This window comes from Haliotis rubra, unplaced genomic scaffold (assembly GCF_003918875.1).
Source record: "Haliotis rubra isolate DU_JTF1 unplaced genomic scaffold, ASM391887v1 Scf460, whole genome shotgun sequence".
Taxonomy (NCBI): Eukaryota; Metazoa; Mollusca; class Gastropoda; order Lepetellida; family Haliotidae; genus Haliotis; species Haliotis rubra.
In genome coordinates, this window is record NW_025767147.1 from 604,674 (window position 1) to 629,017 (window position 24,344).

General features: G+C 40.7%; 2 protein-coding genes and 1 long non-coding RNA gene across 3 annotated transcripts in view; all 3 read left to right on the forward strand.

Moving 5' to 3' along the window:
- The window catches only part of LOC124290283 (E3 ubiquitin-protein ligase mind-bomb-like), a 98,844-nt gene that overhangs the window by 34,384 nt on the left and 40,116 nt on the right, over nt 1–24,344 (forward strand). The gene's annotated exons all lie outside the window — the stretch shown is intronic.
- Nucleotides 11,590–13,654, forward strand: LOC124290298. The gene is made up of 3 exons (XR_006901882.1): nt 11,590–11,909; nt 12,537–12,618; nt 13,434–13,654. It is a non-coding gene; the product is annotated as an uncharacterized LOC124290298 (long non-coding RNA).
- The window catches only part of LOC124290296 (E3 ubiquitin-protein ligase mind-bomb-like), a 29,646-nt gene continuing 23,811 nt past the window's right edge, over nt 18,510–24,344 (forward strand). The window contains exon 1 of the mRNA XM_046727010.1: nt 18,510–18,634. The gene's annotated coding sequence lies outside the window, so the exon portion shown is untranslated. The remainder of the gene's footprint in view (nt 18,635–24,344) is intronic.

A 24,344-nucleotide genomic window follows, 5' to 3' on the forward strand; every position in this document is an offset into this window, starting at 1 on the left:
AGTTTTAGCTCTTCATGCATTTAGTATTTCATCCGTGGGTGACCAAACACATGTGGTCAGATGGTCAGTTAACTTGTTTACATGTTCATGGACAGCATGAGGTGTTTCGATGAAGAGCCAACCAAGTACGCGACTGGAATCATCTCCTTTTCATAGTGATCAATGAACAACTGTTTGTGGTACAGAAGGGGAGTACGTTTACTTTCTGAATGTCAATTGTGTGTGTGGAGGGTGCTTCTAGTTTGACAGGACATGATAGCTCGCGAAAAGAAAACTACTACTACTTACGTACGGATTCCATTTCACACATGAGTGTGGTGAAGGCAATTTCCAGTCTCTGCGATGAGACTGATGTAATATTGCTTTAAAAGGCGTAAAACCATACACACTAAAGCCGGGTTTCCATGTGCGCGCAGTGTGTGATGCGTAATGCGTAATGCGTAGTGAGTAATGCGTATACAACACTTTATACTAAAAAAGTATAGCGGTTTCCATGCACGCGTAAAACGCTTACGCTCAAAAAGTGTCCGAATAGGCATCACGCAGCTATATGGAGACCGGTAGTAGGAATTCTCAGCGGGTTTTCCCAATGTCATGTGGTTTTAATTGCACACACAAGTTGTAAACTGCTAAGGAATTCGGAGGCCAATACACTTCTTGAACAACTAGTTGAACTCGTCAGATGCAATCTAGCCATCCAGGAAGGACCTCAAGGATATAACGAACATAAGCAATATTTGGAACGGAATTACAAGGAAACTTCAAACGATGACAAAGAAAGGACTGTTAAGTGCAAAATTCCGTTTTGAATATGCGTTAATAAGAAAGTTGATTAAGTCTCATCACATAGCTTTTTTACACGTACACATGGACTGGGACACTACGCACACGTAATGCGGACTACGCATCACGCAATTACGAAGACAATACGCACACATGGAAACCTAGCTTAAGACTTGATGTCCGATGTGATGTCCGACACAACCGAGAAGAAAAACAAGAAAGCGTGTGAAGGAGCTGTTAGGCTGTTGACCATCACAATAACGAACCTATATTACCCTGTACAGATGCCAGTAACTATCCAACTGCACAAACATAGGTTCACACGGGTTTTAGCTGTTCCGGAAAGCCTCTTTCGATGTTATTATTGTGCGTCCAACAGCTGCTAACCTGGAAGCACACTACTTAGATCACCATCATACATGACAGTACTTGATCATGGCGTATTTATCAATGTTCTTTGTGACTGTCTCATCTTTGATGTTGCAGTGCAGATGCAACAAGCCATTCGCCATAGATTATGATGTAACAACAGGCCACATCTACTGGACTGATATCATGATGTATCATATTAGGAGGGCGACTAGTGCTGGCTTGGACGATGTGGTGGTTGCCTCTTTCAATTCGTGTAAGTACATGACGAGTGAGTGAGTGAGTGAGTGAGTGAGGTCAATATAGACATTATCATTTTCTATCACGGCGTGCCAGCTTGATGTTGGAGGAAAACCTGGAGTGGTGCAGGTTTTTCTTGGCTAGAATTGCCCAGAACAACTGTGTTGGACGTAATGGATCGTGTGGTCACTCTCGTGTGGTGACTGAATTAATTGTACCCTAACCTCGGTACTGGTTGTTCATAATATCACTCTCTGGATTGTGTGGTCTAGATTGGATTTAGAAAACTGCTCAAAACAAAAGTCAAACCTGCCTCAGACATGAAGCAAGTTTGTACTGCAAGTACTCGAGTTAAGATTCACAATGTACTTACTATGTGTGAAGCCCATTTCTGATGTCCCCCGCGGTGATCTTGCTGGCATTTTGCTGAAAGCGCCGTAAAACTAAACTCACTCACTCATTTTCCTCCAACAGCGTCTTTACTTGGAGGCCTGACACTAGACGGCACCTCACGGAAACTGTTCTACACTGATGAAGGTAGTAAAATCATCGGCCTGATGGACATGGACAGTCTGGAGTCTACAGTGATAGTATACACAGACATGGAACAACCACGGGGGATCGTAGCAGATACAGTATTTAAGTATGTCATCTAAAATTCATCACCACGTTTGAGAGTGAGTGAGTGACTAAGTGAGTGACTGAATGAGTATGGTTTTACGCCGCTTTTAGCAATATTCCAGCAATATCACGGCAGGGGACATCGGAAATGGGCTTGACACGTTGTACTCATGTGGGGAATCGAACCGGGTCTTCGGCGTGACGAACCAAAGGTTTTACCACTAGGCTACACCACCACTCTTTAGAATTAATAGCTTGATGCTCATGGTGTCGATCACTGGTCCAGACTCGTGTCATCGTACCCCAGTAGCGTAGATTGGTGTTCATAATGTCATTCACTGGTTTGTCTGACCCAGACTCGTGTCGTCGTGCACAAGTAGCGTAGATTGAGGTTCATGAATTCAGTCACGTGTTTGTCTGACCCAAACTCGTGTCATCGTATCCCAGTAGCGTAGATTGATGCTCATGATGTCAGTCCCTGGTTTGTCTGATCCAGACTCGTGTCATCGTACCTCAGTAGCGTAGATTGATGCTCATGATATAAACCACCGGTCCAGGGCAATTTATAGACCATCGTCACATAGCTGCAATATCGCCCAAGGAAGGTAAACAAGAATCACGAAAAACGCATACAGTTAGCATTACAAAAATACGGTGTGTGGGAACCTGGTCATATTTAACAATCTCTGCTTATATACAGAAACATCTACTGAACGAACCTGGGCAAGGAGGAAAAGATCGAGACATGTGACTATAGCGGTGGAAGTCGGAAGTCAGTTGTAACATCAGGACTATCTGTACCAAGCGGAATAGCCATAGATGAGAAAGGTAGGTGCCATCAATGTAGACAAACCAAGGCGCATTATAACACACAACATCAAGTTCAGGTTTAAAACACTGAAATTCCTCGTAGTTGTCAAGTGGGGTCCTAATGGGCTCTATATATATTTTTCCACACAAGGAACAATGAGAAATACACTCAACAAGCAGCTAAATATGATATAGACTCAAGTAGTTTTACAGTGGCCGCTTCCCCTTCCTTGTCCACGACTCGCGTGATATAGCGTCAGTCTAGTTAGTATGCGCGTCGTGAAGGAGCTCTGGTGGCGCAGCGATGCGAGTATGGGGTTGCGTTCCAGGATCCGCTTGTCATGAGTTCGAATGCAAAACATCCATTATGTAACATCGACAGGGTCACACAAAATTTCACGACAAAGGTTAGTTGGTCGGTTGTTCAACGCCGCACTTAGCCCAATTCCTGTTATATGGCAGCCGTCTGAAAATAATCGAATATTTTCAAGACAAGCCAATGATCAACATCATGAGCATCGATCTACGCAATTGGGATATGATAACATGTCAACCAAGTCAGCGAGTCTGACCACCCGATCCCGTTAGTCACGTATTACGACAAGTATGGGTTGGTCAATCACCTTAGTCTGTGCGTAGTGTAGGAGGTCTGGTGGCAAAGCGATGCGAGGCATGCTAGATGTGTGGAGTTGTGTTCCAGGATCCGCTTGTCGTGGGTTCGAATACAAAATGTCCAAGTTACCACTACAAAGTAGATCACTCTCCCAAAGCTAATCCAATGTTAAGGCGAGTCAGCATAATTGGATCAGCTGGTTCGAATCCCAAATTATCATACCTGGTTATTTCACAACCATCCCCGTGCCCATTCTACAATCGATATCACCTTCGACTCCACCCAACATTGGGGCACGGGTAACCCAGATTTTGTCAAACTGCCCTCCCTCATAAAACTGGAATACTGTTTAAAGCGGCGTTAAACTCACTCCAACACTGATATAGCTGACGTATCTTTTTATAAATACATACTGTTCAATTCTGATACAATCCCAACTTCTTACCGACAGCGTCATACCAAAAGACGTTAAAATATGGTACTTGTTGGTTCCTGTCTGGCGCTCGGCATTAATGGGTACAACAAGGACTGGTCGGCTCGGGGTCAGTATAATGTGTCTGAGTGGGGTATTCATACTTCACTGCGGCATGGCATCTCAGTGGGCTAGCACTATAAAACCATCTTCAGTCTGGGCTAGTACAAGCAGCCGCACAAACACATACACACACATGCACGTCGTCTTATGAGCGAAATATTCTCAAGCACGACGTTAAACCCAATTTCACCTCACCTCACCCAACTTCTGACCTACTATTCACCACTTCTGATTCCAGCCACGACAGCCGGTAGGGTAGCTGAGTGGTTAAAGCATTCGCTCGTCTGACCGAAACCCAGGTTTTGATTTCCTAAAGTCTATTGTGTTAAAACCTATTTCCTGTGGTTCCTAGGCTGATATTTCTGGACTCATGCTATTAGCAGCATCAAATCATGCTCACTCACTTTCTCAAATGCGGAATAGCAACTCCTCAGCAACGTTACCTTGTAGCACATGGCGACATCGTAAGTGACTCTGTCATCTGCCCGATAGTTGCTCATAATATCAACCACGAGACCTGCTCGGCCATACGATTATTTACCGGCTGCAACCACAAATGCTGGTGACATATAACAAACAACACTACATAGTTCTCCGTTACCCCCGTATTTCTGTCATCAACAGCTGGTCGACTGTTCTGGTGTGGCAATGGTTTCATAGACTCGGTTCTACTGGATGGTTCTGGGAGGAGGAACGTCGTTACTAATACACCAATGTTAGACGTTACCGTATTCAATGGACTACTCTACTACACGGCACTACAAGACAAGTAAGAATACTCAGGAACAACGTCCTGTGTAGCAAGGCGTGGAGACATCCATGGATGACGTCCTTACCCTCTCTTCTTTAGGGTTATCTTCTCTGATCATGTGGACAAGGCGTCCGATCGCGGATCGGAAGGTCTGGGGTTTGAACCTCATAACGGGATCGGAAATTGTATAGCCGCTGCACCTAACTCGTCAATACCTCTCAGTCATGTGTACGAGTGCGATGTCATCTGTGAATACATAATTGTCGCAGTCATCTGCGATTATTATTGCAGTAATTTGCAATTAAGATTTTACTTTTATATTCAGCTTTTAACTTCTGATCATGTACAATGCTGCCAAATGTCTCCAGCAAGGTGCACACTGGTAAATGCCTTGAAAAACCCAAAATGTCTAACTGGGAATTTCATGTACTGAGATCCAGGTATACTGATGCAGTTAGCATATTGATTAACAATCTACGGTCACGATAACAGACCATACCTAATTTTGAACACTTTCTGAAATTTGAGCTCAGTGAACTCAGTAGGATTTCTGATTTTACTGTTTATTAGTACATGTACACGAGAGACTGAAATATGTTTTCACTTCGATATTCTAGCATTACCTTCATCAATGTCTTTAAACGGGTTATTCAAGGCTGGCATCTTTATGTATATCATTAATATGTGAACATTTTCAGGAGCATCAATATCGTGTCAGAGAACGGACAACACATGGCCCCACTGACGTCACAACTCTTTCACAAACCTATCGGTATTCACGTCTTCTCGCCGAACACCAACAAGTCAGGTACAAATATCAAGCTTCAATTGTAAACTCGGATCTTCAAATGTAGCTCGGATGTGTTATGTCATACATTTTACAAAGTGTTAACTGTCAAGGCTTCTAATATGCCTGTGAGAACCTTTGGTTTACAATGTTTTACAACGTTTACACCGATGTGATGTCCACTTAGATGTCAACAAATCATATGATAATGCATAACAAAACAGGCTGTTTGACTGAGCGTTTAATAAAATACTTACAACATCTATCCATGACATCAGCTAAGGACATAAAACCATGTCATACCCAAATGTCACGTGTATGCCAGTTAGATAACGGGAAGAAGGACTTTTTTCGGCAGCGCACGCAATTGGATTCGAAAGCTAAATGTTCCTTCAGTCTCGATTATTTTTACCATGACACACAAAGAAACAATAATAACCCTTAACTGTTCAGTCAGTACAATTGATATTCTTAATGTACGATATTTCCATCACGTAAACACTCGGCTTACAGTATCTAAACCTGAGGCTTCTTGTACGATTGATGTGGCGATGGAGTATTCTAATGGTAGAACGTCCGCTCGTCACACTGAAGCCTATTACTGGTGTCACCCGCCGTAATGTTGTTGAAATATTGCTAAAAGCGGTGTAAAAACTCGCTCACTCACTCACTCACTCACTCACGCTCCCACCCACCCACCCATCCACCCACCCACTCACTCACTCACTCACTCACTCACCCACCCACTCACCCATCCAGTATGATTGATACTGCTGAAGTGGCAATGGGAACATTGGAGTGGGGAAACTAAGGAGAGGACAGAGGACCTTAAATGACATCTATGTATTGTGTAGGACCTGTTTCTCCCTCGAAGATGAGAGTCATGTATTCTGCAACTGCACCTTATTTACGGACATAAGAAAAGAACAAATTCCAAAACAAAAAAACGATGGACATTACATATCTGTTTATTCACTATTCAATTTTCGAAACTCCGAAACCATTAAAAAATTAAGCTAAATATATTTTCCATGTGTTTAAACAACGAGGAGAACTGTAAACTCTACCTTACTGTTGAATTGCTCTGAATGTTTAATGAATATGTACAATGGTAGGTATGGCCTTTTATACGAATAAGCACCCGTGAAGATCTGGGGTAGAATAGGTCTTCAGCAACCCATGTGTTTGCCATAAAAAGGCGACTATCTTGTCGTAAGAGGCGACTAACGGGATCGGGGGGTCAGTTTCGCTGACTTGGTTGACACATGTCATCGGTTCCCAATTGCGCAGATCGATGCTCATGCTGTTGATCACTGGATTGTCTGGTCCAGACTCTATTATTTACAGACCGCCGCCATATAGCTGGAATATTGCTGAGTGCGGCGTTAAACTAAACTCACTCACTCACTATACGAATAAGCATACTCAACTCAATCGGAGATTCGAATCCACTTTCACATAGGGGACGCAACTCTATATGAAGGCTTTCCACCCGTGGAAATATACTTTGAAAGGAAATCATTCCACACTTCAACGCTGTTTCATTATCGGAGACAGTGAACAAGTTTCATTACAAGAATCATCGCTAATGTCAACGATGATCAGTTCCAAATTACTTCAATCCGGAACTAATATAGACACGGCAAATGTGTCGCGGATAGATGTTCCTCGTTAATAAATAAATTCTCAATAACAAAGGAACAATCTCCCAACAGGAACTGACACGCTTTCATACTATGACTACAAGTATTGAAACTTGATATCAAACTAACATTGTTGATATAAACAGAATTCTACCATGACTTCAGTAAACACTGGATTGTGATTGGTTAATTAAAGTCATTCAGAGGTATATAATCACGTTATACAGGTCTCTGTTTTCCGTGCGCAATCATACATGGTTTACGGTAATGCACTATTTTTGTCTGCCCACTAACATGGCGGACACCGAACAACCTACCGATGCATCGATAAATTACGGCGATTTTACTGTCGGAAATTACACATATGTCTTTAAAGATGGATTAAGCGATGACGGGCACGACTCACTACTTGCATAAATCACAGCAATAGGTGTTTATACATACAAAAGTACTTCGAAAGCATGGAAACAAATATCCAGTCGAACAAGATCAAAACATCGTCTGCTTTCCGAATAAAAATTCAGCAAAAACAAATATGTTTACGTTGATTCTATGTTATGTCAGAATAGATCCAGCAATAGACTGCTACAAAATTTCCGTGTTAAATTTATTATCAGCTTTCGTCAACGATATCGCCACTGATCTTGATCCGGTAACGGAGGATGCATTAACATCGAACGCCGAAGAAATTTTAGATTCCAATGCCTTCCGTCCACATAAATAAACAGTTGGGTTATCAATTCAAACAAAATGATATTTTGAAATTTGTACTGTTTCAAATTTAGCGGTAGTAAAACACAATTAGATCTACAGAATCTGCAAACCGTTCTGTTTAGCCCAACATATTTTTTTCTAAATGTATAATATCGTTGAAAAGTTATTTAGCTTAGTCATGATCCTCTTATCCATTACACTGCTTGATCTAAAGTAGTCTATTAAAGTATAATTAATTACCTTACCGTGTTTATGCCAGAGGTACACCCTCGTGTCCTGATCCATCCTTTCGGAAATATCACCACAAATCTGGCTCTTTGTCAACAGACTCGCGAACATGCCAGCCAATCCGATTCAATTTGAATTCACTACACTTTGAAGCCACTAGGTCACAAAACACTTTCCAAAATGTAGAAAATAATATCCGTAGAATCGAATTTGAGCACAAAGTACACACATGAGTGTGTAAGAGTCACCACAGCTGTCGCACGCAGACGTAGAGGTGCGTGAAATCCTCAAGTTGACAGGGCGCAAAATTCAACAGTATCTAAATTCGGTACAACACGGACTTCTCGTTACAGCAAAAGCGCCCCTACTCTTAAATTTTGTACCAGTACCAGTAATTAGATATCAAAGACTATCTCAGTCATACAATCAGGTTAACCTTGCGCAAACTGTCAGTGGCTCTCCTGTCGCATCTTTCCAAATGTAAACAATGACTTCGAGAAAGGTCAAGGCCATGAGGTTGCTGCCACTATTCTGGTGGGGAAAGGGTCTACGGTGGAATTTTCAAATGTGAACCAAGCTTTTGAAACTTATTTGATATATGTTTTCCAACTTATCAGTTAATGATTGGTGATTGATGCATTGAAAAACAAAACGTGATTTGTTATTACTGAATCTGGAGTTTGTTAGTCATTGACGGTTTGCCACCAAACACCCCGTTTCGGGCGATACCACTTGAGATTGGAATGCGAGGCCGCTTCACTATTGACTCGTAACCAAAGAAAGAGCTCCACCTGAAATTGTTCATAAAATTGTCATAGAATGGAGCTAAACCTATTGTGTTGGAAAATCAGAGAGGTATATAACGAATTATAATAGCTCTAAATTGTTCATTTAAAACCTCACGCTACGCGTTCGGTTTTAAATGAAATTTAGAGCTATTATAATTTCGTTATATACCTCTGATTTTCCCACACAGTAGGTTTATCTCCTAATTCATTCCCCGTTAAGGTGTCATACTCCCAGCTTAGATCAAGTGTTCCACATGTAAATCAAAAGCTTTCAAATCGTTCCTTACAGGTTGTAACGCTGGCACATTTGGAGTGAAGTGTCAGTCAACGTGTTTCAATTGCAAAAGAGGAAGTACTTGCGATCACGTGACTGGACGATCTCCTATTGGATGCATACCCGGATGGAGGGGAGACAACTGCCCTTTAGGTAAGATTATTATCAGCACATGATACGGAAGGAATGGGTGCTTTAAATATATGTTTTAAAGTTATTCTACAAAGATTGTATACAAGATGATATTTGGTCCTTTCTGGCGAATCTTGAATCGCTGATGTTTAAAAATAATATTAATGAATATAACAAAGATCAAGTTAATTAGAAAACGTCCAGTCGTCACTGACTTTGCTGACACTTCTGTTCTTTCAGTTCGTTTGTTTGTTGTTTACCGTTGTTTATCAGCAATATTCCAGCTATATGGCGGCAGTAAATAATCGAGTCTAGACCTGACAATCCAGTGATCAACAGCATGGGCATCGATCTACGTAATTGGGATACGAGGACATGTGTCAACCAGGTCAGTGAGTTTGACCACCCGATCCCGTTAGTCGCCTCTTACGACAATCATGGGTTGCTGAAGACCATGGATCTAACCTGGATCTTCTCGGTCTCTGTTCTGTCAGAGAGCGTTCAGCTACTAGAAAACTGTCATAGGTCAAAACTGTTTTCCTTCCAAATCAAGCTGACACTTTGTCCTTTAACTGGCAGACAAATCAACACCAACTTCACTCATGAATAGACACGAGCGTCCTGTCGTGTATTTTCGAGTTAACACAGATTGAATCTCAGACTAAATCCTTAAAGAATACATGAATGAATTCAGGGACATCAGTTGTTATTGTATTCAAATCAAGAATCGAACCCAACTAAAATGTCAAGATCTTGTATTCCGGCAGTTTGCAATGTTATAAAAATACATGACAGTCAATGCAAATAGAATGTTGTAAACTATACTGATCATCTTATAAACATAAAAAACAAGCAAGAGAACTTCTAGGTAAGTCTTAAATGTGAAATGTAAAGTCAAAAGAGTATTCTACTATTTGATTATGATTATATGATACTTCATTAAAAACAAATTTAACCATTTAAGGTTTATGTTAAGAAAAATGATCAATATTTTCTTATTGGTGGTGGAAGCCCTGAAATCATTTGCTGATTGTATACTGAAAGGCAAAAGAAACGCAATTTTTTTAGGAATTCAGTCTGACATATTTAGTATGAAATAAACATTGCGAATACATTTCCTGGGCTTAAACGTTTAATTTTGTGAATTGTTCCATTAATAAGATTACTAGTCACTTTTAAAACATATCGCTAAAACACACCATGGTACCGAGAATTCGAAGTTTCACGGTGAAATGAACATGCACGTGCATTTGCTGAATGAAATGGCTGTAAAATGGTGAAGATTGTTGGTCTCTGTCACTATTCGATAGCTGATGCTAAGATTACATGCATGTCAAAGGGATCAAGCTATTGGTAGACTGAATGCAGGCCAAAGCGCGGATGACGTTGCCCGTACTTTTAACGTCCATGTTACGACCATTTATCGCCTTAAACTTCGTTATGCAACCACGCAGACCACAGCTGACCGTCCCAGAAGTGGTAGACCAAACGTGAGCACGCCCAGACAAGACCAGTTCATCTGTCGTCGACATCAGGCAGATTCATTTCTCTGTGACAGTGAAACAACCCAAAGGACCATTGGAGCTCACCAACAACCATTAGTGACCGTACTGTACGACGTCGACTGAAGTCCAACAACATGAAATGTCGCCGCCCAGCTCGTCGGCCTATACTGACCCCACGTCACCGTCAGGTACGTCTTCAGGGGGCAACACAGCATCTGAACTGGCGTCACAGCCAGTGGAACCGTGTGATCTTCTCAGACGAGAGTCGATTTTGTCTTTCCCATGCTGACGGACGTGACAGGATATGGCGAAGACGAGGTTAACGTTATGCTGGTCAGTGTGTGATGGGAAGGAACGCATTGGACAGCCCGAGTGTAGTGGTATGGGCAGGTATTGGCTACAACCCGAGATTAGGGCCAGTTGTGTTTCAGAATATTGATCCTGGGAGGGGGAATGGTGTGAATGCTCAGCGGTACATTGATCAGGCTCTCCAACCCCATGTTGTGCCATCTTTTGCCCGACATCAGAACCACATTTACCAGCATGATAATGCGAGACCGCAAAGGTAACACAACAACATCTGCACCATCACAACATTGTTGTTCTGCCCTGGCCATCCATGAGTCCCGACTTAAACCCAATTGAACATTTGTGGGTCAACTCAAAGACGACTGAACCAAGTTCGTCCAAGGCCAACAAATGCTGTTAAACCTTGAGCAGCAGGGCTACAGACAGTTACCAACATTCCACTGAACCTTACCAACAATTTGGTGCATTCCATTTACAGGCGTTCTACCGGAGTGGTAAATGCAAATGGCGGTCATACACGGTACTGGTATATAATACACGGTATATAAACGATATGAATTTCTCAAAAACGAGATAAGGCAAATTATATGATTTCACTTATTTGATAAATAGTTTTCGACGGTTATGTATGACCAGTTGATAGAACGATAGTATATCATGATCTAACCTCTACAATGTGTCCGAACAGCACGTATGGTGCATGTACGCCGTGTGGCCTGTGTGCCGAGGATGATCCCTGTAATATCTGAACAGGTCACTGCCCACGGGGATGCAAGTTTGGATGGACAGGACCCACGTGTAAAACAGGTAAAGGTATCAAATACATAAATCTATAATTGAGCGACGCGTGGTGGGGTAGCCTAGTGGTTAAAGCGTTCACTCGTCACGCCAAAGACCCTGGTTCGATTTCCCACATGGGTACTCCGTGTGAAGGCCATTTCTGGTGTCCCCCGCCGTGATATTGCTGGAATATTGCTAAAAGCGACGTAAACTAAACTCTTGGTAGATATTTTAGCGTAGATCAGGAAAGACACCACTGCAAACTTGACTCAAGTGATTATCGTCAAAGATTAGCGTGAAAAATTCACAGAACCCGCTCAGCCTAACTTCAGTTAAGATAGAATTTCTAAATTGTCGCTTGACCAAATGGCATAACAAAACAAATCGATCGGTGTTTAAAAACACGAATGAAAGAAATAAAATTAAAATAAACGTAAGCGTCTCCGTGGAAGCCCCAACCTTTCAGATCATTTTAATCTCCATCGGGTTTGGTACCCTCTACTGGACATCAGTCAATCTTCAAGTACGCAAGTAAACTTGTTCTGTCCTTCAGATGCCTTCAATGAAATATGTTAATTACATAAATATTATACACAAATTATAGTGCATTTGTGTTTCATGGTTTTAAGATTAAAAGATGAATGACATTTACAGGTTGGCTGATGTTTGGCGCCTCTGGTGCATTAATACTCGTCATCGTTGCCGTCGTCATCGGTGGCGCTGTATACAATGTCAGGTATGCCAACAACTCGAATTTGAATCTCATATGAAAATATATTTTATACCAAATTATAAAACCAAATACTCTGCAGGAAATACAGAGGAAATGGGAACATGCTTGTCTTTCTCATGCTGGAATCATCGGAGGATGAACATTGTTAGTCTCTATATATACAAAGAAATTGTTAAGAGGGTCAACATGTGCCTCATTACGATGTTTTCTGTTGGATTACGAGTGAAATAAGTTCCGAGAGAGCACTACTGCCACGTTTTGGGAGGGAGGCAATCTCAACTTCCGGGCGGACCACAAACAATCAGCCATCTTTTTGATAGACAACAACTTAAGCCCAGATTCTCGGTAAAAACTCGCCATGCTCTAAGCGCAGAGATGCCAACTTTGGACATAAATAATTGAGAGTTATCTGCTTGAATATCCCATTATAAACAGTATTCTCAGAATTTATTGAGCTATATGTTATTATTAATAGTAACGTACGAGTCCTAGATTTAATTTAATCAAAGTAGGAGACATTTTCTCTCACTATTAATTGTTGTCTATCATATGTATATATTTTATGTCATTATTATCTGTGATTTGTAACCATGACGAGTAGTTACAACGAACGGACAAATTCTCATTGATTTCTGGGAGTACTGTAACTTGTTAACTGTACCTGTGTGACGACTTTGCTGCAACATCGTTAGTTTCATGGAGCCAGGTGAACGTGGTCCCTGTGTCTCTCCTCATCTGTTCAGCATTAGATATGTAAAGACACTTTATACTGTATAGTTATGCTATTTACTAATATGGTTTGTGTGGTACCTTTTCAGAAAACTCGAAAGGAGATACCAAAACTCGTATGTGGAATTTGCGGAGAGATGCAACCGACTGTACGAATTGTAGTGATAAAGGATCGACCCGGAATAGGGGACAGACAGGATCGCGATGCAACAGATCTAAAGTCTGTTTGCAGTGCACTTTAAACAAAAAAGTAAATCACAGATTGCGAATCCTCATGATTTTACCTTGCCAATTAAACTTTTAAATCTCAGAATTTTATTCAACTTAGGATAAAAGTTGTTTAACAAACGATCATAGTTTCAAATCGCTATTATTGGTTTGTATTACAAGGGGGTATTACGAGCGAGCTTTGAATGACAGTCATGAACCTCCCTTCTGTCAGAGCTTTACAATGCCACATGAACTGGTGAACCAGTGAACTATCAGATATTATCGTAAGGACTGAGGCAAACCCAAAAATTCTGTATTCATGACGGAAGCTGCCCGTGAAGGTCCGGGTTAGAATGAACCTTCAGTAACCCATGCTTGTCGTAAGAGGCGACTAACGGATCGGGTGGTCAGGCTCGCTGACTTGGTTGACACATGTCATCGGTTCCCAATTGCGCAGATGCTCATGTTGTTGATCACTGGATTGTCTAGTGCAGACTCGATTATTTAAGGACCCCCGCCATATAGCTGGAATATTGCTGAGTGCGACGTAAAACTGAACTCACTCACTCACCCATAACTTCATTCTACGAAGCGGCTGTAAAATCTTCTTAACATCGCGCAAGAGATGATCTCGAGTAGAAATACGTAGGGCAATATCTGTAATTACGGTAACAGCCAAAGGCTTGAGCAAGCAGGATGGTAAAATGATCAGTGGCAGCGGTGCAGTCTCTCCTACTGCTAGCATCATCGGCCCAATCCTTACGGTCAGCATCGCCTGTCCAATCTGTACTCCCAGCATCTCCGGCCCAATCCTTACTCCAAGCATCACCGGTCCATTTCTTACTGCCAGCATCAACAGCCAACCCTTACTGCCAGCATTACCGGTCCAGTCCTTACTGTCAGCATCACCGGTCCAACCCTTACTGCCCGCATCACCGGTCCAGTCCTTACTGCCAGCACAGCCCAACCCTTACTGCCAGCATAACCGGTCCAGTCCTTACTGCCAGCATCACCGGTCCAGTCCTTACTGCGAGCATCACCGGTCCAGCCCTTACTCACAGTAACACCAGCCCAACCCTTACTGACAGTATAACCGGTCCAGTCCTTACTGCCAGCATCACCGGTCCAGCCCTTACTCCCAGTAACACCAGCCCAACCCTTACTCCCGTCATCACCTGCTCAATCACTTCCACACAAGAAGCGATATTATTTAACACTGACCACATAACATGGCATTGTAAGTTTATCTGTGTTTCGTATGGGACTTACATATGAACATCTTGTCTCAATATGAGAGATTAGCTCGGGTGATGGGTTTACCAGGTGTGGTACTGACAAAACAGGGATACTTATTAGGGATTCGAACCCAGGAGCCTAGATCCTAGTATGTCTTAGAATAACCTAAACAACCCGTGTCCATCTCGACGGTTTCAATATCTAGATTTGAAAAATATCTAAATACACAGTGTATAACTATTTTCTTGGTTAACGAATAAGTGAAACGTGATAAATCGCGTTATTAACAAACTCAAAGAACTTGGTTAAAATATAGAATGGCACTTAGAAATATTCAGAACCGAAATGACATTTATACACTTCCTCATTTTGTGATGTGTATTTTCCTTGGACTGCCTGAAGAAGGACGGTCTACAGCACTTGGCTACGCCCCCAACGCAGAGAACAATCCCGATTATCGATGACGTCACAGCGCTGGCCGTGCCTTGAAATGTGTAAAGCAGTTTCATAAATTTATTGTTTTTCTCGTACTTTATGTAACACACTATTTGTTTATAATTGTGCTGGTCTATATTTTGTGACATCTTGTGAATCTATACCAAGACCTCACGCTTGCTGTGTCTGAAGAATCTTGGTAAATGTAATGTGGATTGTACACTCTCTAACCAGCCTGAAATGCTGAAAGGTTGTGAAGCCAGACATTCACATCTATGCCCGCCCATTATCCACCCACTCACACTTTCTACCTAGAACAGTGAACTCTACAACATATTGGAAATGTACTTACGTTGTAGGGCGTTGTACTCCCCTGAAACAACATCAAGCATATATATACAGATAGATATACATATACACGTTAAATGGCCTTGTTTCGATTGACAATCTTGGCATGTTGTAAATCACATTTAATCCACCAGTTGTGTTTAACGGTTGACTTTGTCTCCGCTTCGTTTCCTTGATGGGTACAATGTAAGTTGAAGATTACTGGTGTTCACCGCCGTGATATTGAGGGAACTAAAACCTGAGTATATCCATATTCAATCACTCCCTCTAAGATATAACATAGCTTGACTATCCCATCCTAGTATTTCAGGACATATGACTTCATCATTCGTCAACCATCCACCCTTCCACCCATCATTCCACACATCCATCCATCCATCGTCGTGTCCATCTTCCACTTACCACCAATCCGGCCACCCATCCATTGATTACTTCATCCATCCACCCATCAATCATCCATGCTCCGCCCATTTGTTCATTCATCCATCAGCCATCATTCATCCACTATTCCATTTCTCAATTCAATCCGCCCGTCGACCATTCACCCGCCCATCCGTCTGCCTTTCGATCATCTGGTCCTTCAGTCCTTCATCGGCCTATACCAAACCCTCTCATCCATCCACTCACCACCATCCATCCTTCATTCCTCCTTCCGCTTATCCGTCCAAACATCCTCACATCACAATCTATCCATCGACCCATCCATCAGTCCATCCATCATCTGCACATCTATCATCCATTCAATTATTCACCCTTCATCCACCAATCGATCAAGATGTTACCATTTATGCTCTTCCATCACTGACTTATCTTACCAATCTACTAATTGATTGTTGTAAATGTTCATATTGATTTTATAACTCCACAGGGACGCTGGGGTGAACTGGGTATTTTCTGTGGAGTCATATGGTTAAAGATGTTACATTTCCATTGCATTTATGTCAAATATGCCAGAACCCCTGTGACTTATCTGATCTTTACAGCAAACATGACATGATAACATAAGGAGTCATAGTTTACATTAATGATTATGTTCCATTTGATGTAACGTGGTAACAAACCAGCTGGAAAGAACAACTGGGTATATACTCACGTCTGGTTCTGACATAACTATTGAAATACGTTCATTTGGAGAGACTTCTTAACAACCAATTGGAAGTAAAATTGTACACTCACGGGCTTTGTTGTAACTGCTTCCTGAAGGAAAGGAAAGATTCAGTTAGGGATAGCTTTCAAGATTTACACAAATCTCTGCACAACCATTCATTGTCCAGGCATCCATATGAGTCAGAAGGTGGAACCTTCAGTGCAAAATGCTGACACATTTTGGATAAATCACAAGTGGTATTCTAATACTAGGGTTATGCATACATCCTTTCAGTGTGACTTCGATAGAATCAATGTTGTTGAGAGCGACAGTCAGCAATATTTGGCTATATCACAACAGTATGTTGTTGATAAACCAGTCTGGATGAGACTGGCATCTATTTTGTTGTTGTTGTTGTTGTTGTTGTGCAAATTGTGTTCGTATATATATTGTGTCGTCTCGTGAATCTATAATAAAACTTCAAGTGCCCTGAGTCTAATGCATGTGGCATAGCTACCCCTGTCAGTGGACGGTCATGATTCTCACATTCATGGACTCTAAACGACCTAACCAGTCTGAAAGGCCAGAAGGTTGTGAAGCCATCCAATCACATTTCCACCCAACCTATCCTCCACCTATGCATCCCTCTACCCACTCCCGCATCCAACTATTCGTTACTACTTCTGCTCGTCTATCTTTCCATCCGCCCGACCGCCCATCCACTGTTTCACCCATCCATTCGTCCATGAATCAACACATACACACTCTTCTCCACCCATATAGCCATCACTCCTCGGATCCGGATTCTTAATACCACCAACTCATCCATCTGCCAACTCATCCCTCATTCGGTCCCTCCTATAATCCACCAATAATCTACTCGCCAATTCATCATCCATCCATCCTTCCATTCAATCTTCAAATTATCCATGCGACGGCGTTTACAGTCCATGAATGTGATAATCATGACCGCCCACGGACAGGGGTAACTATACCACATGAATTAGACTGCATAACACCAACACTACATCACAATATTGCACCATAATACAACACCTCACCACACCTATCACCACGCTCCACACACCAATCCCCTCGCTTTTCACACCACACACCAGTCACCACACACTAATCACCACGTTCCAGACACCTATCTCCACGCTCAAGGCTCACACACCACATTCCATACACCTCTCCCCACGCTCCACACCCCAATGCCCAAGCGCCACGCTCCACACACACGTGGTCAACCAACCAGGAGCCCCACGTCGACCCCGTGACAACCTCAGATACTTCATGCACATGGCATCATTTTGATATATGATATGCCTGCATATATATCTTTCTCCCTTTGTGAGACAATTGGGGCAAACGGGATGTCAGTGATCAAACATGTTTGTTATCAAATCTGAGCTGTGTTGGTCCCCGTCACACGCATGGGACTTGCCTTCGGGTGGTTTGAGGGTGGGAAAACCTGACATCATCCAAACATGTCACAAATTACGTGAAAGCTAGGACACGTGCCGTTTAGTCCATAGTAACCACACAACCCTGTGGTCGACGTACGAAACATGACATGTACACGCAGATTGAAAACCTTTCGTAAATCGGGCTAACTCCGACTTCCAAGAGCCCCGGCGTCGAACCTGTTAAAGACAGGTCACCAATTAGCCCAGAGAACCAACTTCACGTCGATGTGCAACACGTGCATGGGTTGTGCATATTCAACGTCTAATAGAAGTCTAAACAACGGCACCCAACGTGCTTCACCCATGTAATAAATCTATAAATAAATATTCACTGTATACTGCATAGGCCATATATATGTCGAGTGACGACATTTCTATTTACAGGTGGGTTTTCTCGCTGGCATAAAGCCAAGGTTGTGTTTCTACTTTCGGTTTAATGAGATCGTAGTTGTTGACAAGGACGTCCAGATATTGCTGTGGAGATTTTCACATCTTTGATATCCTGGTAAGTGTAACAGTCATAATAACACGATTATATTCATAATAAATGCCCATGTTATGCTGCACCCACTCATGTTACGTTGTGTTATTGTGAGAATGTATGAACTGTATCTATTTGATCTTGTCATGTACAGTGGCGTAGCTACAGCGTAGCACAAAAAGCACGTGCTTACACTTTAAAATTGACCGAAAAAATGTTGTGATTCAAGATGCTAAAAAATAACATTTAATTTGTGTTCATGTTTTCTGTGTGGTTTCTGGTACAATACCGTGGTACCCGAACGCAACTTGCTTCGCGGATCATTTATAGACAAAACGTGTTTTGTCTACTCTATGCAATAAGTTATGTCTGGAAACAGGCTGACACTTCAGTCCGAAATCGTTAGTTCTTTGAAATTGTTTTACCCCCTTAAGTATTGTATATTTTGTTATGTGCAGAAATGAGGAGAAATCTGCAAAACGTTCATCAGGTCCATTGATTGTTACTTTGCTAAACAACCCAAATTGACTGAAACAATCGTTACCTCTTCATGACCACATCTCTCAGCAAATGGGGCAGAGGTTGATAAAAATTGTACTTAATGGTCGTTTTGAAGCACAGTACCTAGTGCTTAGCTCACTGCACAACCTTACTGATGAAATTTAGGGGCATGTTGCGTCAAAGCGACATAGAGATTGAGACATTGACATGTTGAAGTCCGATGGTGGAAATGCCGTTGGCAGGACATAGCCATTGAAGAAAGGCCATCTTGTCTGCAAACAACTCTCTACTTTGCCAAGGAGGATCTTTATCCTCACATCCATATGGCCGTGTCCTATGCAACAGGGTGCGGTCTTTCAGCACAGTGACACGCTTTAAGACTTACCTCAGGTCAGCAGATTGTCTTCACTTGCACTTATTCACGTATATTGTGATTTCGTGGTACACATTGACAAATTAAGTCAATGACATATTCGCACAATGTCAAGCAAGAAGACTGGCTCTTCTATGACCGACATCTGTGATGACCTGATGATGCTGTGATAGTTTGTTGAATCCCTCTGTCCAGATCCAACGTATGCTTTGAAGCTGAAGTGTTTCGAGTTTTCTTTAAGATGTTTTAGTACTTAACTATTTACAATATGAACTTGGTCAGGGTCTGCTTCAGTTCGATCCGGTATATTGGGGTGAATTTTTATGGTTTACATGTCTTACCATGTTATTGATGTTCGTCTTAACTTTGTCTCGTGTTCAGAAGAATGTTTTACTTTGAGTGTGATATACTCTGCCTGATTTCAAAATGTTTCATCATTTGTGCCTACACTCTGCATTATCCTTGCTATGTGCCTGATGTAGAAATGTAATAATGCACAATGGCATATCACGACAATGATATATATACAATGTAAGTAATATATAGGTGTACCTTGACTAAAACATCAGCTTAAACATGTTTAATACACTTTTTGTATAAAAGTGTAAATGTTGAACTGGCTGAGTTGGAGATATGATAGATGACCTGATCACTGACATTTCAATAGGGTTCTGTTTACACTTGACCGTGAATCTGTTTATCAGTCATACGTCCGAGGTGTATCTTATCGCTAATGCATTTTCTTTCCTTGTTCTGGTCTTCATTGGCTGTACAACGATTCGCTAATTCACGTTAGATGCTCGTGTTGCCGGGTTTCCGCTTTCCGTTTTCCGGGTCATGTGATCAGCTAATGTATTCGCTGTTCCGGGTCATATTGTCAGTTGATTTATTCACTCTTTCAGGTCACGTTGCCAGTTGACTTAGTTACTAATTGTCAGGTTATCTATTTACTTTTTCCGGTCTTTATGTCAGGTTGTTTTAGTGATTGTTTATGGCCATTTTGTCGGATGGTTACGTTGTATTTTCAGGTCATTTTCTCAGTTGATATGATATTAATTAATTGTTGCGAGTCATGTTGTCAGTTGGTTAATCATTGGACGTTGTTAGCTAGTTTATTCACTGTTTCAGGTCATGTTGTCAATAGACCGATCCAGTCTGTCAATCAAAACTGACGCATGCGTCAATTTTGGCCAATCAGCAGGCCGGGCGCGCTTTGTGGATTTGTCAGACTTATTTCCGGGGTCAAACGATGCCTCCAAAGCGATGTGCTTCGAATTATGCCATTCACACTTGCTATATCTATTACATATTGCTGCGATTTCATGTGTACCTTTAACACAACCATTACGATCAAGACAAAAGATTTGAGGCCGATCAAGTAGTGCGATAGGTCTCGCGATCAGTTAAATGTCGGCATATATCGTTCACGAAACCTACGTTTGCTCGAAGGTGAGAATTTGCACGAATTTGCACACTTTCGCACACGTGCAAAATCATTAGCAATGAATGACAACAAATAGCAGTTTAAGTCTTTGCAAGTGTTATAAACACGGACAATTTTTGTAACTACAAAAATGTTTTTGCTTAACGTTTTAGTCAATACTGGGCATTGAGTTGGCACGCCATGAAGCTGAAATGAGACAGGCGAGAAAGCCGTGACACAATGTTAACAAATCTGACAGCGATCTGATTTCGGTTAGGTTCGACCGAAATAGCAAAACTTGTTACATTAAAGGACAATGTGGTGGATATTGTTGCCTTCACTCTTAGATATTCTTAAATTTGTCACACATTTTTGGATGTTTTATAGTTTCACAAGCACAATTTGAAGGCCTACTCACAGTATCTGTTAATAGTGCAAAATATTCGAGGAGTAATATGTTTTTATTCAAACGGAAATGTAGTCAGTGTCAGCAGTTGCCTATCCAAATATCAAAATTAATTCAAATTAGTGTCTATAAAACCATGCCTTAAATATTTTAGAATTTCTTTAAAGAGATGGGACCTTGAATTGAATTATACCTTACTCTGTGTGGATCGGAGATGAAAGCTATGTGAGAAGAATAGTGACTTTCTGGAATATTAAACGGAGTGAAATAAAAGTATATTTCTTAACTATGAGAACATTATTTGTTTTGAATTTTTGTTACAACATAATGTTTTTACATGTAGGGGAGGTATATTGGTACATTTTAGGAGTAATAACAGAACTGTCAATTTAATTAATTCACTGGACATGATAGCAAGGTATGTTTTAAGAATCTTGCATCCTTTAGTAAACGTGGAAAGGTAATAAAATAAATAATAATCTAATCAATTATAAATAATTACTTAATTGACTGACATATCAGATTCATGTGATTTTATATAGGCAAACAAATTAAACACCATATACATATCATGGCAGAACAATCACTTGGTACTAACTAACTTGTTGACTCTTGTTTTAAGATATCTTTGCTTTTTTAAATAATATATTTACTAATAAAATTATTCTGAAAGTGATTACTAGTATCATAACTCGTAATAAAGTTCACAGCAAAAATAACTGAGTTTCCGTTCTTGCGGAAACCTAATGCATACTGGGTAATGTACGTTTCCGCTAGGTTTCAGTATCCGGAAACAGACAATGCGAGTTTCCGCATAGTTTACAAAACTGAAACTAACAAATCTAGGTTTCCGTCAAGTTTCTACAACTGAAACTATCATTATGCGTTTTCATTTAGTTTCAGTTCGCTGAAACATTCATAGCAAAATGCGGAAACCTTCCATTGGGGACTATATTTACTTACTGTTACATTTGCAAGATAATTTTGTATATATAGAATCCTTCTAGGGTCCATGCAGGAAGCAAAAGTACTGTACGTGCCGCAGTCCCTAGTATATTGATCAACCTTCAGGTGTTGGCAACCTATAGCCCATTTTTATACTGTACCGTTATAGTGTTTATGGTTACATGCCAGTTTGTAGTGTACATTTGTGATAGACTAGTTATGTTACTGTCCTTCGAAGACAGGTAAGAAATAAGTTTGTTTTATTTCATGTACACATTTACAAATTTAGAGTTACGACTTTCATAGTCACGATATGGCTGCCGATGTGACTTTGTAACTCACTCACTACCATTCTGCATAACTTGTGAATGTACCATTTATTATATTTTACACGAAAAACAACAAACGCAGTAACACAGTCACTGTTATGATTCATCTGTTTCATTATTTTGAATAGCTCACATTTCAACAGAACTCAACAATGTATGTGTGTGTGTGTATGGCCACATCAAGAGGTAATCTTCAGCATTGGAGAACACAAATTCTGTATGAATATGCAAATACAAATATGTTAAAAAACTACAACATTTTATGCATATGATGAAATGAGGTCTACTAGTGCAGGCATAACATATTTGCTGTGGTATTTATTAAACAGATTTCAAATTAACATTCAAATGTTTATTGTATGAAAGGTCATGGGCCCATATACATATACATGAAGTTACAGTTGAAGCTGCCTCAATGTATCTTAACATATACACACTAACAATCTCACATAAAAAGACTTGGCAACTTGCTGACAATCATGAAGCTTCTGTTGCACTCATACTGAGCAGACAGCAATCCTCTGATCTGGTACATATGAAGCAGAGCCTGAGTTGAGACATTTGTTTTGCCACACAGAGAAAGGGGAAATATAACCAAGTTGATTACAACAAGGCTTGAACCAGTCCACAACCGCAAACAGATGGTGTATGCTCTACTTAAGATCTGTGGGTGAATATGAAGAGTCCTGGTTGATGTCTGGCACAACATCGTTGCCATCCTCATCATCCCACACAGACTCTGCATCATCCTGCAAATACAATACATACAATGCTTAGTAAAACTACAAAAACAGCCAAAGTAACACACTGATACATATTCAAAAACATGCACAGTGGTACATCTGATCACAATGAAATTATAAAATTAGAACGACTAATTTGTAGATGTAACCAAAAGATTTTTTTCACAATCACAAAGGAAAGATCTGTAGTGTACGTGTATATTGTATCTTCCATTGGACATGTCACTTATTTGATTGATTGGTACCAGAAAATACTAGCCAAACCAGTATTCTGAAGCAAATTGTGGTAATATTTATTACTGTTACTGTAATAATCTACTACCAAATCGCCAATTGAAATCTAAGCATAGGTAAAACGGTACATACATATTTTAAATAGATACGAATCCGGTTTAAACACCGAATGTACACCTGATTATATATGTGATCTTATTCAAATTGAAATGACCAACTCAACTGAGAAAAGCATACAAAACCTAACATTTCCCATGAATGAAAAATCGTGGGTATTTCTTAGTTTTATCAACCCTCTAAGGGAACATTCACAACAATATAATAACATAAAATATTATTATTTAATGTGACCTTTACTTTAATTTAAAAACTGTAAAATGTGTAACACAAGTTATTCACTTTCAGTTACAGTTACATATCTGATATACAATAATTAAATATATTCATTATTGATATATGATGGATAGCAAAGGGACAGATCAAACTGAAGTCGTTAAGTGAAACCTATGAAGTGAAGTATCTTTGACGACTAACCTGATGAGAAACTGCCGTCCATTCAAGACGGATTCCTTGTTTCCTTGAAACAAACGACTGGCAGTGCGGACAGAAAACTGGGTCTTTTTCTTGGAACTGAAAAACATATCAACTTATGATTACACTGGAATCCACGCAATGTTACATTTGATTGAATTCTATGTATCTATTTAGTGTTTACTTGTTTTTGACTAAATGCTGATGAATAAAAAATATTGTTTTAAGATTTCCTTTAATGAAATTAGG